Source organism: Puntigrus tetrazona, chromosome 15, assembly GCF_018831695.1.
Source record: "Puntigrus tetrazona isolate hp1 chromosome 15, ASM1883169v1, whole genome shotgun sequence".
NCBI classification, from domain to species: Eukaryota; Metazoa; Chordata; class Actinopteri; order Cypriniformes; family Cyprinidae; genus Puntigrus; species Puntigrus tetrazona.
In genome coordinates this window covers 8,664,820-8,679,124 of record NC_056713.1, presented here as the reverse complement: position 1 = coordinate 8,679,124, position 14,305 = coordinate 8,664,820, and the positions used below count along the sequence as shown (strand labels likewise).

General features: G+C 36.1%; 1 protein-coding gene and 1 pseudogene across 1 annotated transcript in view; both read right to left on the bottom strand.

Annotated features, from left to right (window-relative positions):
• The window catches only part of LOC122359133 (TRPM8 channel-associated factor homolog), a 112,782-nt gene that overhangs the window by 96,464 nt on the left and 2,013 nt on the right, over positions 1-14,305 (bottom strand). The gene's annotated exons all lie outside the window — the stretch shown is intronic.
• On the bottom strand, positions 993-11,132 carry LOC122358598 (annotated as a pseudogene).

The window sequence follows — 14,305 nt, the reverse complement described above, 5'->3', positions numbered from 1 at the left end:
ATGTAGGGGTGTGGTTAAAATCAGTCTCTGCCAATGGACTAAAGCATACTCGCTTTTAGTTTTCGTTCTTTTTTTTTAACAATGTAACAACAATATTATTTTCATAAGTTAGAATTTAGAGGTTAGGGTTTGGGACAGCCACATCCCAGTTGAAAGTACGCAGTGATGATTTTATATATAATAGGCTTACTGATATGTTTTAAATATTATTGAACATTTTCAATAGATATCAGTAGGATGATCATTTAAATATTCAAATCTTAGAGGTTTACTAAGATCCTTTAAGGGTTTTTTTTTTAAAGCACTTATTGTGGTATTTGAACCCATCCAGTCATATTATTACCTATCAGAGCGTCCAGTGACTTTGCCGCTACATTTTGCGACTCTTCGTTGATCTCTCCCTTGGTGACATTTTTCCAAAAAGCGATTTGTGAAAGATTTGAGATTTGAAGTGGCATCACTTTTTAATGCACAAGGTACTCCTTTATCATCAATTTTCGGCGTGCAGGGTCCTCCATAGCTTTAAATAAGAAACCCTTGGTGTCAATATGCAGACGTGAGATACTGGGAATCTTATCATCATGATTAAATTATATATTAGGTAATTATATATTGCCATTATTGCATATGTGTTGATTATTCATTGTAAACAGTCACAACAGTTTCATTTATATATTACATTATTTACACATTTATGATCACATAACCCAGCCTGCCCCTAAACCTACTATTTGTCAATAAAAAACAAGACACAACGGGCATATAAGATTACCATCATTATTTATTCAAAAGGATTAATGTTCTAAGTCTACAGAGGCAAAATGATTGATTTGTGAGAGAAATAAACAAGATCAACGTCTCCTTCAAACACGTGACTACTTAATAATATGACAAGTAACTTAAGTGAATATTAAAGTTGGCATGGTTGAAGAACAGGACTGAATACTGGGGCTACACAGGTGAGTAGATGGGTTACTCCTTTTTGTATGTAATATAAAATATTGCTAAGCAGTTCTTATGCAAATAATATATAGTAGTTTTAGTAGTAGCAAAACTGTGTTTGGTGTGAATGACTGTCACGGTGTGGTTTGCGAGAAGGAGCACTCAACTAGAAAAATAAACTTAAACAGTTTTAATCCTCTACAAACGAACAAAATAACAATATAGTTGCAAGCAGGTAGGCAGGCAGACAGGACAAAAAAAAAAAAACCCCATGCATTAAAGACGAGAACAGCAGTAAACTGGAACCTAAATACACACAGGAATTGACTAAATTAACAAAACACAGCTGAAGACAATTAGACAATTAACAGAAAGTAGGTCACACTGAACACATGGGAGAAGACAAAACAACAACAAAAGAGTCCACATGTGTGACAATGGCAACTAGTAATACAAAAATATAACTTTTTTAGCTGCATTAAAATGTTTTTTATATGTAGTGTGCATATAGTAGTTGAGACGTGTATATATTATAGGTATTTACATGATTCTGAAGTGGAATAATGACATATTTGATATATGATATATTTTGCTTAAAAGATACCAATAATTACATAGTCATGTTCAAATTAGGCGCAAGAACTGATTTGACACTTATTTGCCATATCTTTTTGAGCAGAGCGCTTTCTGCGTTTCATTGCTAATATGACTACAGCAACAATAAAGCACATGAGCATAGTTACCACACACAGGGAAATAACAAGAACCGTCAAATTAATGTCTGGGTCTGATATTTTTGAAGCAGGGAGGATCTTTGAAGCTTGAGCAATGTTGGAGGTTTCAGATTTAGCTTTTTGTTTGTCCTCCGACTGAATTGCAAAGAAGAGCGTGGTGCCATTTTGGATTGTAATATTAAGATTGAATGAATGTTGTTCAACTGATCCAGCCTCCAGAGGTGAGATATCAGTTGTGTTTACTTCTTGACTATTGCTGAAGTTGAATTTAAGCATGTTAAAGTCAAAGCTCCACCTGATCCCATAGGATTTAGCTTAAGGAAACAAAACAAACAAACAAAAACATGCAGTGCAATATATATTATTTCTTGATATAACTTGAAAACAACTTTTGTCAGCAAATAAATTACAGGGATACTCCACACCAAAATGTAAATTTTGGCATTAATCTTCAGAACAACACAACTGAAAATATTTTCGATGAAAACAGGAAGCTTGTGATGCTATCAACGGTGATGGAACCTATTCTAGATATCTCACAGAGATGGTAAATGGGAGAAGCAGCTTGAAAATAAGACTGAAGAATTAAGATGGACTGTCAAGGTCCAGACCGAATGTTATGAATTGACGGGAATACGTTTTGTACAAAAAAACCTCCTATGTGTCTCTCTGTATTATTGTAGCACCATTTTGCAGAGTATCTACTGAACTACGTATGCTGTTCTATGTCAGCAGTGCCACAAGGATGCGCTGTTTTTCTTCAAAAATCTAAGCATAAACACAACATGTTGCGGCTGACAAAAAGCTTGCATCCTGTGGATAATCTCCAAAATTGCTTCATAAAATTCAGATAGAACCACTGATGACAGATGGATTAATATCATAATGTTTTTCATACTTTTCTGGACCTTGGACGGTGTTTATTAATTGGAAATCAATGGGACAGTCACAAACCTCACAGTTTTCATCTAAAATATCTTAAACTGTGTTTAATTAAAATTGTGATTGATGACAAAAAATTATTTTGGGTTGGAGTAACCCAAACAAATTAAACACCTTTTAAATACTAGTACAGTAATTGTATGATTTACCTGTTCCTTGGTCAAGGTCCTCACCAGGAGCTGTCCAGCTGAGAAGCACAGTGTCCTCCTGGATCTCAGCACTCAGATCTGTGATTCTGTTCGGAGGGGAAATTTGGTGGAGTTGTACCTGAAAGAGTCACCACGAAACTCTCTCCGGTGTCTGTTCTGGTGAAGTTTTCAACCTCAAGTGGTTCTTTAGAAACTGGAGGCTTTGGAGGGTTCAGCTGCACTATAAATGAAATTAACTGTAACTCAATTATTCACACAAACATTTTATTCAAAACACAGATTCATTCAGGAACAAAACTTTATGACTATCAAGATACATTCCAACTGACATGATCTCTATGTAATGTTTACTGCTTCCTATTCACTGAGTACAGGATGTCTGTTGAAGTCAACATGACAAAACATGAAACAAAATTGGAATGCTATCAACCATAAAAGGTTTGTGGTATGATGACCTACATCTGTAATTATACACTATTAATTGTTATTATTGAAATGAAAATAAGTCTAGTTTAGTTTAGTTCATAGGTTTCATTTAACATATTTGATTGTATTCTAGAACCACACTTTAGATGGCATAATATAGCCTGTCAAGTGATTAATATAGAAATAAGAGCTATATCAATCTCATCTAAATGAATATCCCAGGATCTGAAAGTTTACCATTTAACACACATCCAGGGACATATAGGACAGCAAATCTGGCTTGTCCATCTTGATTCTTCACTCTTACTTTCAAACTGCTTCTCCTGCTTACCATCTTTGTGAAATATCTGGAATATATACCATCATCTTTGATAGCATCAGCTCCTGTGAAAGATGAATCTGATTAATTTGTCAAAATTTGGAATACTACTTTATTTTATTTTATTTTTTTAATTTATATAATATTTTGGGTAATTTACCTGCTCCGTTGTCCAGGAGTTGTAATGTATCACGTGGACCCGGTTTCTGACTCAAGTGTAGCCCAAACATCAGCATTTATTACAGGCCTGTAATTCTGACTAACCTCAGCAAACACTAGCATGGGTTTAGAGCCGTCACTGAACTGCTGGTTCATGTGGGTTTTGACAATGATAGGAGGAACATCAGCTTGAGAAGCTTGACTCGTCACTGTTATAGTCAAAGCTTGAAGTGTTGTAGTTTGGATACTGTACTCCCAGTCCCCAGGCTATCAAACAAATAAAAGTTATCAGTGAGAAAGCAGATCAGTAAGGCTTTCTGTAAATGTATCCTCGGAATCATAATAAACTCTGTCTAAAGTTGTTGTTAAATGTTTAATCTAAAACTCCTAGACCAGATGCCTACCATAAATTATGTTTCTGGTTTATAAACTATAAACTGAGTAAATAACTTCAAGGTTCATACCTCTGCCGTTCCTGGAAGCTTTAAAAAACTGTTTTTAGCGAAACATCATGATTCATATTTGTCTGAGTGTAGCTTAAGCCACTTGGAGACTGTATGTAAATGCTGGGAAAAATTCTTTCATAGATTATCACAAAGCTGGTTTTGTTCCCAACAGTCTGATCCACCGAAACTGTCCCATTGAACCAATCAGATGTTCTTACTCCAACACTCTCTAGCTAAAGGAGTGATAAAAATTAATATGGTTAAAATGCTCATAATATTGATGACACTCTAAGAGTAAAAAAACTACCGTTAGATCACTTGACAAACCTGAACTGGCTCTTTTGTGAAATCTCCAGTTGATAATGTGAGTGAAGCAAATGCGTCCATTAACTGGTTAGATGGGGTCTTATCATTGGCTAATAAAAATATTCCCCCTGTTTAAGACATTTTTGCATTAAATAATAAACTGGCGCTTATATTATATGATATACACTGAGACAGATACAGTAAGTTGTTTTTTGGGCTGATATCACTTACCAGTTTGGTTTGCCATTTCTATCAGTGCATGACTTGCACTGTTACTTAAAGCTAGTGTGTGTATAATGGCACCGCTTTGTATCGTGGATGGAACACAAAGAGTAATGTCGTCTGTTGCCTGACCATCTGTCAGAAAAATTAGTTCATCTCCCAAGGCATCCCCATTGTCTGCTCGGAGAACCTGAAGAAAAAGGATCGCTGTCATAAAATAGCTATTTATTCCATGGTCTGTTTGAATATTCAATTCTGATTGGCTGGCAAGTAGAGATAGAGGTAGAGGGAGAGGGAGAGGAGAGAGGAGAGAGAGAGAGAGGTAAACTTGCTATTTTTGAAGTAAGTTTTGAAGTAAACACAGCTTGATTGAGAGACGCACAGTAGCAGGTAACTCACGCACACACTCACAAGATTGAGAATTAATTCAAATGAATGTCTTCTTACCGAACTATTTCATCTCTGATATGTAGTGGACAGAATGTTAGTGCTAATGAGCCGTAAATGGCGGAAATAATCAGCATTTTACCCTTCCAGTCAAATATTGCGCTGCAAAGATGTGCTAGTCTTAACTTGTCTATAATTTTGAAAATTACCATGGAATAAGCGGGGTAATCAATGGCTATCTGCGCATTAAAGGATGTTAAAAGCATGTCATGGAGGCTAAGAACCGCCCACCAGTATCACTTGCATATTTTTATACATCACCAACATACAAAATGCATACTATACAATTAATATGGCACCTGTAAGCTTAGATCAAGGCCTTTACACATGTTGGTCCATCCATCTGCTACTTTTGGCAACAATTTGATAAGACTCTCTCTTGTGGTGTCACTGTCAATAGTAGTCAAGGGACTCAGAGTAGAAGCATCAGTACTAAAGGTTACAATCCCAACACTAGTTTGATCCTCAACGATGTTCCACCAAAGAAGTGTGTGGCAGCCTGCTGCAGTTGAAGAATTCTAGGTCCCTAGAAAACAAAGCAATCAAACTCAAAGCACAAGTTACAAGAAAAGGTTATCAGGCAAGCATTTTTGTTTCAAATGAAGTTAATGTCTGTTATCACATACTCCCATGCTTCCTGAGACATCAAGGATGAGGCAAACAACTCTTTTCTTTCGCTGCACAACTTTAAAAGATGGTGCTGGTGGAGGGACTGCAGTGGTTTCAGAGAACGAAGTGCCTCTTTATCCACAGAATCCTCAAATATTACAGTCCATGTTGCTTTGCCACATTTCTTGTTCTGCATGCTTGGAGCTTCATAATCGTGGTCATTTTCTTGACAAAATGTAGTCACCTAAAAAAGGATTCCCTTTATAAATGTAATGTCACCAAAGGGAGTAGGTTTCTTTAAAGGCACATTTTTAATTATTAATTTATTTTATGATGAATTTTATTTTATGTATGAACATTAAATTCAACACTGCAAAAGCTGTTAAATGTGTGAATGTAAAATACAGTACACAATCTCAAATAATTTCAAAGTAAATGTGGAATAATTTCACTGGAAAGGTGTACAGTTCAAGAATTTATCTCTGATAAATTGTAATTTTATAGTATATAGTAATTTTATAATAAAGAAAAGGAAAAATTAGTTTTTGCTAAGACCCAATATCTAAAAGGGCAATAAAATAAAGGGACTCCAACTTGTTAACATAAATTGTTTTTTTTTTTTTGAGGTATAATCTGTAGGCAATCAATACTTACAGTATCCAGACCTGGTAAGAACATAATGGAGCTATTTGTGATTTGATTTCTGTCAGGTAAAAACATGCACCCTTAGTAGGTAATGAAGTTTGGGGATCAATGCGGCACTGTTGAAGAGATCCTCCAGCAGCAACTTCATAAACTGACCTTCAGTATTTTTGCTACACCTAATGATAAGTAGGAAACCAATAGTTGAGATCATTTCCAAGGAGATTTTAATCATATTTTAATAATTTTTTATCACCTTGTAGCTTTAATACGGCCATTAGAGTGGTAAAATGGCTGTTCTCCATTGTATTCATCATATACACCCCACCTCACATGAGCCCACTCATGCACAAAGACCTCTTCCTGCAAACAAACAAGAAAACTGCTAATAAAACAAACACTGTATTAATAGACCTTTCTGACCTCTCTTAGTTCATGATAAAAATAAATGTAAAAAAAATAAAAATAAAGATATGCAGCTTTCACCTCTTGATCCGTAAAGTTGAATTAAACTATCATTCAAGAGGTATTTTGGGGTGAAATGAATGAACTCTCCTTCAGCTCCACATTCACCATATTGATTAGTGTAGGGTTCAACGCCAGAGATGCTGGATTAGCATTATCAATTCTTATTTTGGCCTGTGTTTTACATAGAAACAGTCTAAGAAACATCCTATACCAGTGATGTAATTTATTTGTGAGCCTTAATATCTGGTAGGCAAGATTAAAAGGCATAATTCTCGGTACCTTTTCAAAGGACTCTGTTCTTGCTTGGGTGAAGTTTGGACCGGTCCATTCAGGTGGGACTAGGATTGTAGCTTCTTTGAAATAGACCTTTTATCCAATGCATCATAAAGGTAAAACGACCCCTCAGTGACCATCTCCTGTTAGAATGAAAGTGAACAGATCAACTATGAAAACATGAAATTTAAAAAAAATGTAAAAAGAAAATACAGAAAAAAAAATCACATATATGAAGTTTGTTAAATAGATCAAAAGTGCATATTCACCTTAATTTTATCAATGAGTCTGTCATCCTGTGGTACTTTTGAACTGATTGCAATGATAAGGTCAATATAACCATTTCCATCCAGTTTGATTCCAGTGGAGGTGGAGGACACCAAAATACATAACATCCACAAGTACATAGTTGCAGAGTTTAGACAAACAGCAAATACCGAACTAAAACGAAAGATGATTTGCTTGCATGAGCTGAAAGTATCAATACAGTTTTTCCCAGGGAACAAGAAAACGTCATCACAGCATGCGTATCGCACTAATTTTATTCCTGTTTTGCATTGCATTTCTTTATTCATTTCTATGCAGTCCTCTGTTTTTAAAGCCTAATCAACATCTAAGGTAAATTATCAAGGAAGAGTTCACCCAAAAATGAAAATTAGCTGAAAACCCTAAGGTCAGCAAATGTACATGACTGTGTTTTTTATAGCAACAGATTAGAGAAAGAAGTTGAAAGTTAAAACTGCTTAACGATAGATTTGTTTTTTTACAAACACACATCTTTTCACTTCTATAGGAAACATGTATTGCTTAGTGCCTGCTTTTCATAAACTCGGGGAGTCTTAGATGAGATTCTCACATATCTCTTATTTTAGTTTCGACAACATTTAAGATGTTTCTCCTAAAATTCCTTGGGAGAAATAGAGGTAGAACACAAATGAGACATGAAGGATTAGTCAAAAAATGTAAAAACTGAGAGTGTGGTGGAAGAAAGACAAAATACATATTTATTGTCTTGCAATCTCTATCAAGGCTCCATTATTCCATTACTCTTTCAAACCTCAGGAGACTTAGTTGTGATTCTCATGCATTTCTCATTTTACTCTCTGAAAGTAGGGAATCCAAAATGGCAATGGGAGAGAAAAGTTTAATAAACTTGAAGATGTCTTAATTTTCTTGCTGTAATCTCTTGACCCCATTAAAAAAATGGACAAGTAAAAATTTAACATAAGCAGGAAAGTACCTTTAGCTGAGATTCACGCCATCTGATGTACAGTTGTTTTATTTTATTTCAAGACAATCGTTTACTTTTTGCCAATATTGTATTTACTAAAACTAACATTTTGAATTCAGCTTCACATTGTGGCCAGATCACCACCTCGGATGTGCATTATTTTTCTAATAATCATTTTGACACACTTTGATGAACCTGTAATATCTTCTTTAGGGATTAAAAGCTGAAATGTATTCACAAAAACTTGCAAAAGCAGCTTGCTAGAGGTGTTCAAAATTGGCCTCCATGACCATGGGCATGATGAGATGAAGATTCGCGGGCGACGTCCGTATCCATGTCAGGATGTGACGAGAGTTCAGGCACAGCTAGAGGACAGGCAGGAAGTTCACTGCTAGTCTGCTTGCCTGTGACAGGGCAAACTTGGAGTTTGAGTACCACGGACCAGCAGTCTCGTAGGAGTTTTGCTGGGCACCACCATCATGCAAGAATCTGAATCAGGCCTTATCGCCTCTGGAGACACAGCAGCGAGCATCGGACAAGTGAAAAGGCAGGACAAGACAAGACTCTGCATCTGTGATTTGATGTGACTCTGGACGAACAGCTAAGATGTGACGAAACTCTGGGTAAACTAGACTTTAAGTCAGAAAACACAGAATAGCTCTCTGTAAAAGTCCCTATTGCTAGGAGAGGGATACATGCAGAAAATACTCAGTGATCAGAATGAGGATGTCCAAGGCTTATAAAGTGTGTGTCTGATTGGTTACAGCTGTGTGTGTAATCAGTGCAATAGATGATGGAACTGCTTGTCCAGAGTGACATGTAACAGTCTGTGAGTAAATGTAATTGAAGCTATTCCGACGCTGGACGGTTGTAAAAAACATTTCACTGCATGTCGAGTACCATGTATGTATGTGTATGTGACAAATAAAATTTGAATTTGATTTGATTTGAGCACCACTGAGAGTGTGTTGAGCAGCTGCATCATTTGTCTGGTGTGGGAACATTAGTCTAGTTCTCTGACAGTGCCCCTCTTCCCCTCCGTCCTGGATTTTTCCTGGCACAATGCTCCAGCAAGGCTACCAGTATTGTGAAGGACCCCACCCATCTCTCCCAGTCTTTTCCAGTTTATGCCATCAGGGAGAACAGGCTTTTCTCAACCCTGGTCCTGGAGGGCAGCTGTCCTGCAAGTTTGAGCCCAGCCTAATAAAACACACCTAAACCAGTTAATAAGGCCGTTTAGGATTACTAGTAAGCTGGCAGGCAGATGATGAGTTTGACTGGTTGGAGCAAAACTCTGCAGAACAGTGGCCCTCTAGGACCAGGTTGAGAACCCATGAGAAGATACTGAATATCAAAGCTTTGTCTGCTAAACAGTTGTCACCAAGACTGTAAGAGCCCTTTAACCTTAATCTCCCTGCTTCCTTGAAAGCCTCATCCACAAATCTACCTGGGTGAAACCATGAACATCTCACAGGTGGTTAACTGTGTATAGGTTATTACTGGGGTCTTTTGTTTTGCTTTCTTACTTCTATTGTTGGTTATTATTCTGTTCATATTTATGTTTAAATTGTATATATAGCACAATGGTCCTGCAAGACACAATATTTTCGCTTCACTATATGTTCACACATATAGCAGAATCGACAATAAAATGTCAGATAAGCAAATTATTATTTTTGACGCTACTACAGGAAATAACTTGATTTATTGATAAAGTCGTGTAAGCGCTGTTAACTTGTGCTGTCAGGTTACTGATGTGCATGTAAACCTTTTAATAAGCTGATATTTGTGAGCTATAAGCTTAGTGGTGTGCATGCAAACATGCTGAACTAAAGGCTTGTGCTAAGCTTCTTTACCGCTTTTGTGTCGTAAGTGATACTACTGCTATTTATAATTATTATATTTATAATTATATTATATTACAGTGTCTCCAGACAATAAAAAGAAATAACAATAATTAAATAACATTAATATAAGGAGCCATTTGCCTTTTTTAAAAATATTGTTTTAAAATATATTACTGAAGAAAAGTAAAATTATTGTGTTTTACAGTAAAAATAATATACTTTAACCAGATAAATCATACTATTATTATTATATAAACATTAATACAGTATTTTGCTGTAAGATTAATTCATACATACATTAACAGTGTAAGTGCATTATTTATTTGTTTTTATTGTCTGAGCACTGTAATATAATTATAAAAATTATAATTATAAATAGCAGTAAAACCACTTTGACATAAAGGAGGTAAACATGGAATGCAAAAATTTAGCACAAAGCTGTTTATATGCACATCAGTAACCTGACAACACAAGCAAACGCGCTTATGCGTTACCTTATCAATGAATCAGGTTATTTCCCCTGTAGTGACGCTAAAAACATTATCATTTGCTTATCTGACTCTGAATATTCCATATCAAGTCAAAACATTTTATTGTCATTCTGCTACATGTGTGAACATATAGTGAAATAAAAAGTGTCTTGCAGGACCATTGTGCTACATACTGATTAAAACATAAAAAATGAAACACACAACAATAGATTCACGCATTCCTGACCTTGATCAAACTCACCTGCCTGTAGCTTATTAGTAATCCTAAACAACAGACCAATTAGCTGGTTCAAGTGTGTTTGAATTAGGTTGAAGCTCAAATTAGCATGACAGTGGCCCTCGAGGACCAGGGTTGAGTAAGCCTGTTCTACCTGATGGTAGAAGATGAAAAAGACAGCACCCAGCTCTCCTTTTTCAGTTTCTGCCAGCTTTACAATACTGGTAGCCTTACTGGAGCATTGTGCAAGGAAAATGTCCATGATGGAGGGAAGAGGTGCACCAAGTGAATTGTATTCAACTGTCCATGAACTAGACTGATGTCACAGATGTTCTTCTCAGAAGTCTCTGTCAAGTCTTAGTTGATCCTCCAGAGTCTCATCGTGATCTTTAGTTGTTCGCTCCAGAGTCAGATCACATCACAGATGACCATGCCTGAGTCTAAGTTCTCTTTAAGAAGAGAATATAACAAATGTTTAAACTGAGAAATGTTACACTTATGCACTAAATGAGTTTTTGCCTCCACATCCACCCCACCACGCCTACAGCTATGGTGTTACGCTAAATAAAGTGTGGTGCTGCTGTATGTTCTTAATCTTTTTTCCACTTTTATTTATAATGCTGTTTTTTGTATTATCACTTTCTGGCTATTTCATTCTCATTCTCCCTCGCACTGCACATGCAAAAGATAAATATTTTGAGACATTTTGTAGTAAGTAACGAACAGGCTTCGGGGACATTCATCAAAGTAAAAGTATACATTTTATTTAAGAAATGTAGTGGAGTAAATGAAAAGTCTGCTAAAATATAAAATTGAAGTACACTTCCAAAAAATATTTATACTGTAACAAAGTATTACTACTTTGTTACAATACACCACTGAATGTGTGCAATCAATACTTTACAGGATCCAGATGCGATAAGAACATATAATAGAGTTGTTTGAGATTTGATTTCTGTCCAGAAAACGTGCACCCTTAGTGTGTGGTAGCAAAGTTTGTGGTGGATCAATGCAAGATTGAAGTGGCAGTAACCTCATAAATCTGACCTTCAATGCTTTTGCTACATCTAAAAGATAAGCAGAAACCAATGGGTGAGATCATGTGCTTTTAAATCATAGTATGCTTTTTTTGTTACCTTGTAGCCTACACGACCATTAGAGTGGTAAAACGGCTGTTCTCTATTATGTCTTACTCATGACCCTTCCCGCAAAAACAAACAAGAAAACTGCTAACAAAACAAACATACTACTGAAATAAAAAACCTTCCAGGTACTCTTCCTTCATGAGAAATATAAAATGTTGAAGGAATGTTAGCAATGTTTACCCCCTTGATCCATAAAGCTCAATTAAAGTATCATTCGGGTGGTTATTCTGGGCTGAAATGAATGAACTCTCCTTCAGCTCCACATTCACCATATTGATTAGTGTAGGGTTCAACGCTCGTATGCTGGATTAGCATTATCAATTCTTATTTCTAAAAAAAGTACATATTCACCTTGGATTTTATCAATAAGTCTCTCATCCTGTGGTACTTTGAAAGTGATTGCAGTAACACAACATCAACGGTAACCATTTCCATCCAGTTTGCTTCCAGTGAGGTGTGGAGGACAGCAACATCCATAATAAGACAAACACCGTTCTTGAGTCCATAGTTCGAGAATATACAGATGAACAGCAACCCTGAACCTCGTTTTGAAAAATGTCAAATGGAAGGATTTTTACTTATATGGTATCAATCCAAAAAAAAAAAAAAACACATTACAGGAGTCAAAAAATATATTAATGGTACTTACAAATTGTGTATTCCTGTTTTGCATTGCATCCCTTCATTAACATCTAATAAGCTTCTCTGGATGTGTATTTGCATGACTCACAACTTGTTGTGTTAGGATGACTTATTAAAGGAAGAGTTGCTGAAAATGTATTCATCATCAGGCATGAATAGCAGTCGGTCTCGATTGAAGATTTGGAGAAGGCTTAACATGCTTCTTTGATGACACATTGGTCCCTACAAACACACTTTAATTTCATAAGACTTTAAGCCAGATATATTGAGCTACTTTGATTACTTGATGATACAGATATGCTTAATTAGCTGTTTATCATCTTCTATTTGATGGGCACTGCAGAGGATCCATTGATGAGTAAGACATTATATCCATGACACTTTAAAAGAAAATAAAAGAATCTATACATTTTGGAGTGAACTACTCTCTTTCTTGACTAAGTAGGTCTTCAGTTTGTGAGTAGAGAATACCTAGAAACATCTAGTGATGGGTCAGATCAGACACAAACCAAATGTGTTCCTTGGAAAAGTGTCTGCATAAATGTGCAATACATCATCATCAGCGCTAAGCACATCCTCATCAAAAGTTTCTTCGAATTTTATTTTAAAATGGCAGAAGTTATGTAGATATAACAGCATAAAGTTATGATCCAGGCCCATTGGTATAATGAGAAAAAAAAAAAAAAAAAACTTTAACTAGGCTCAGGCCAACCAGGCCAACGCATTACTAAGTTATGATTTAACAAGAGTCTAGACTTTTAATCTATGTCCCAAATTAACCAGTACAACCTTATTCAATTTTGATTTAGATAAATCATATTTCCCGTGGCACAAGAGCAGATTTCCTGGAAGCCAAAGCAGTGATGTCCTTGATTAGTCTCTTCAACTTTTGTCCCAATGTTCTGAGCATAAGGACTGTATGCTAGCCTTTCAAATCCTGGAACCAGCTATGTAACCCAACTACTGTACGCCTTCAGTTATTGAATCCTGATGATTAGACGGAACTTGTCAACAACGATGTTATAAAAGAAACAATCTATCGAACGCATAAAGAGCCAGCCTTGCGTTGATTAAATTCAATGGCACAGTAGGTAATTAATTGATTATTGGAGGAAGATGAATCTGTTTAATCTTTGCTCAGCATTCAGATTTACGCCGATCAATCAGAGCACTCCGACACACGTGGCAGAACGATGCTCAAATGTACGTTTAACCGGCAAGGAGAAATCGTAATCAAGCAGCAATGCTATGTTTTCAACATTAGTATCGAACACTGAGTGCTTGACGGTCGAAAGTTGAACAATTATAGATGCAGCCAATCTGGTCATCTAATGTGACATCGTGCAATAATAATTAATAGTTATGATGTTAATACCACTGTCCCAGAGATTTTTACATGAGAAGAAATGGAATCAGGAAGCAGACTGCATTTAGTATAAATTCAAGTAAGAACACAAAACGACCCTCATTGGTCCAAGTCTGAACAGCGCCTTGAAACGCCAAGAAGCAATATGGAGAAAATTGCTCATTCTCACTTTCAGCAAAGCCGGACGGCCACCTACACTTACAAAAACGTCATTTGTCATACTCGGACTGTATTGCCTTTAAAACAAAGGCGTGGAAAGACATCATCATTTACACCTATCGT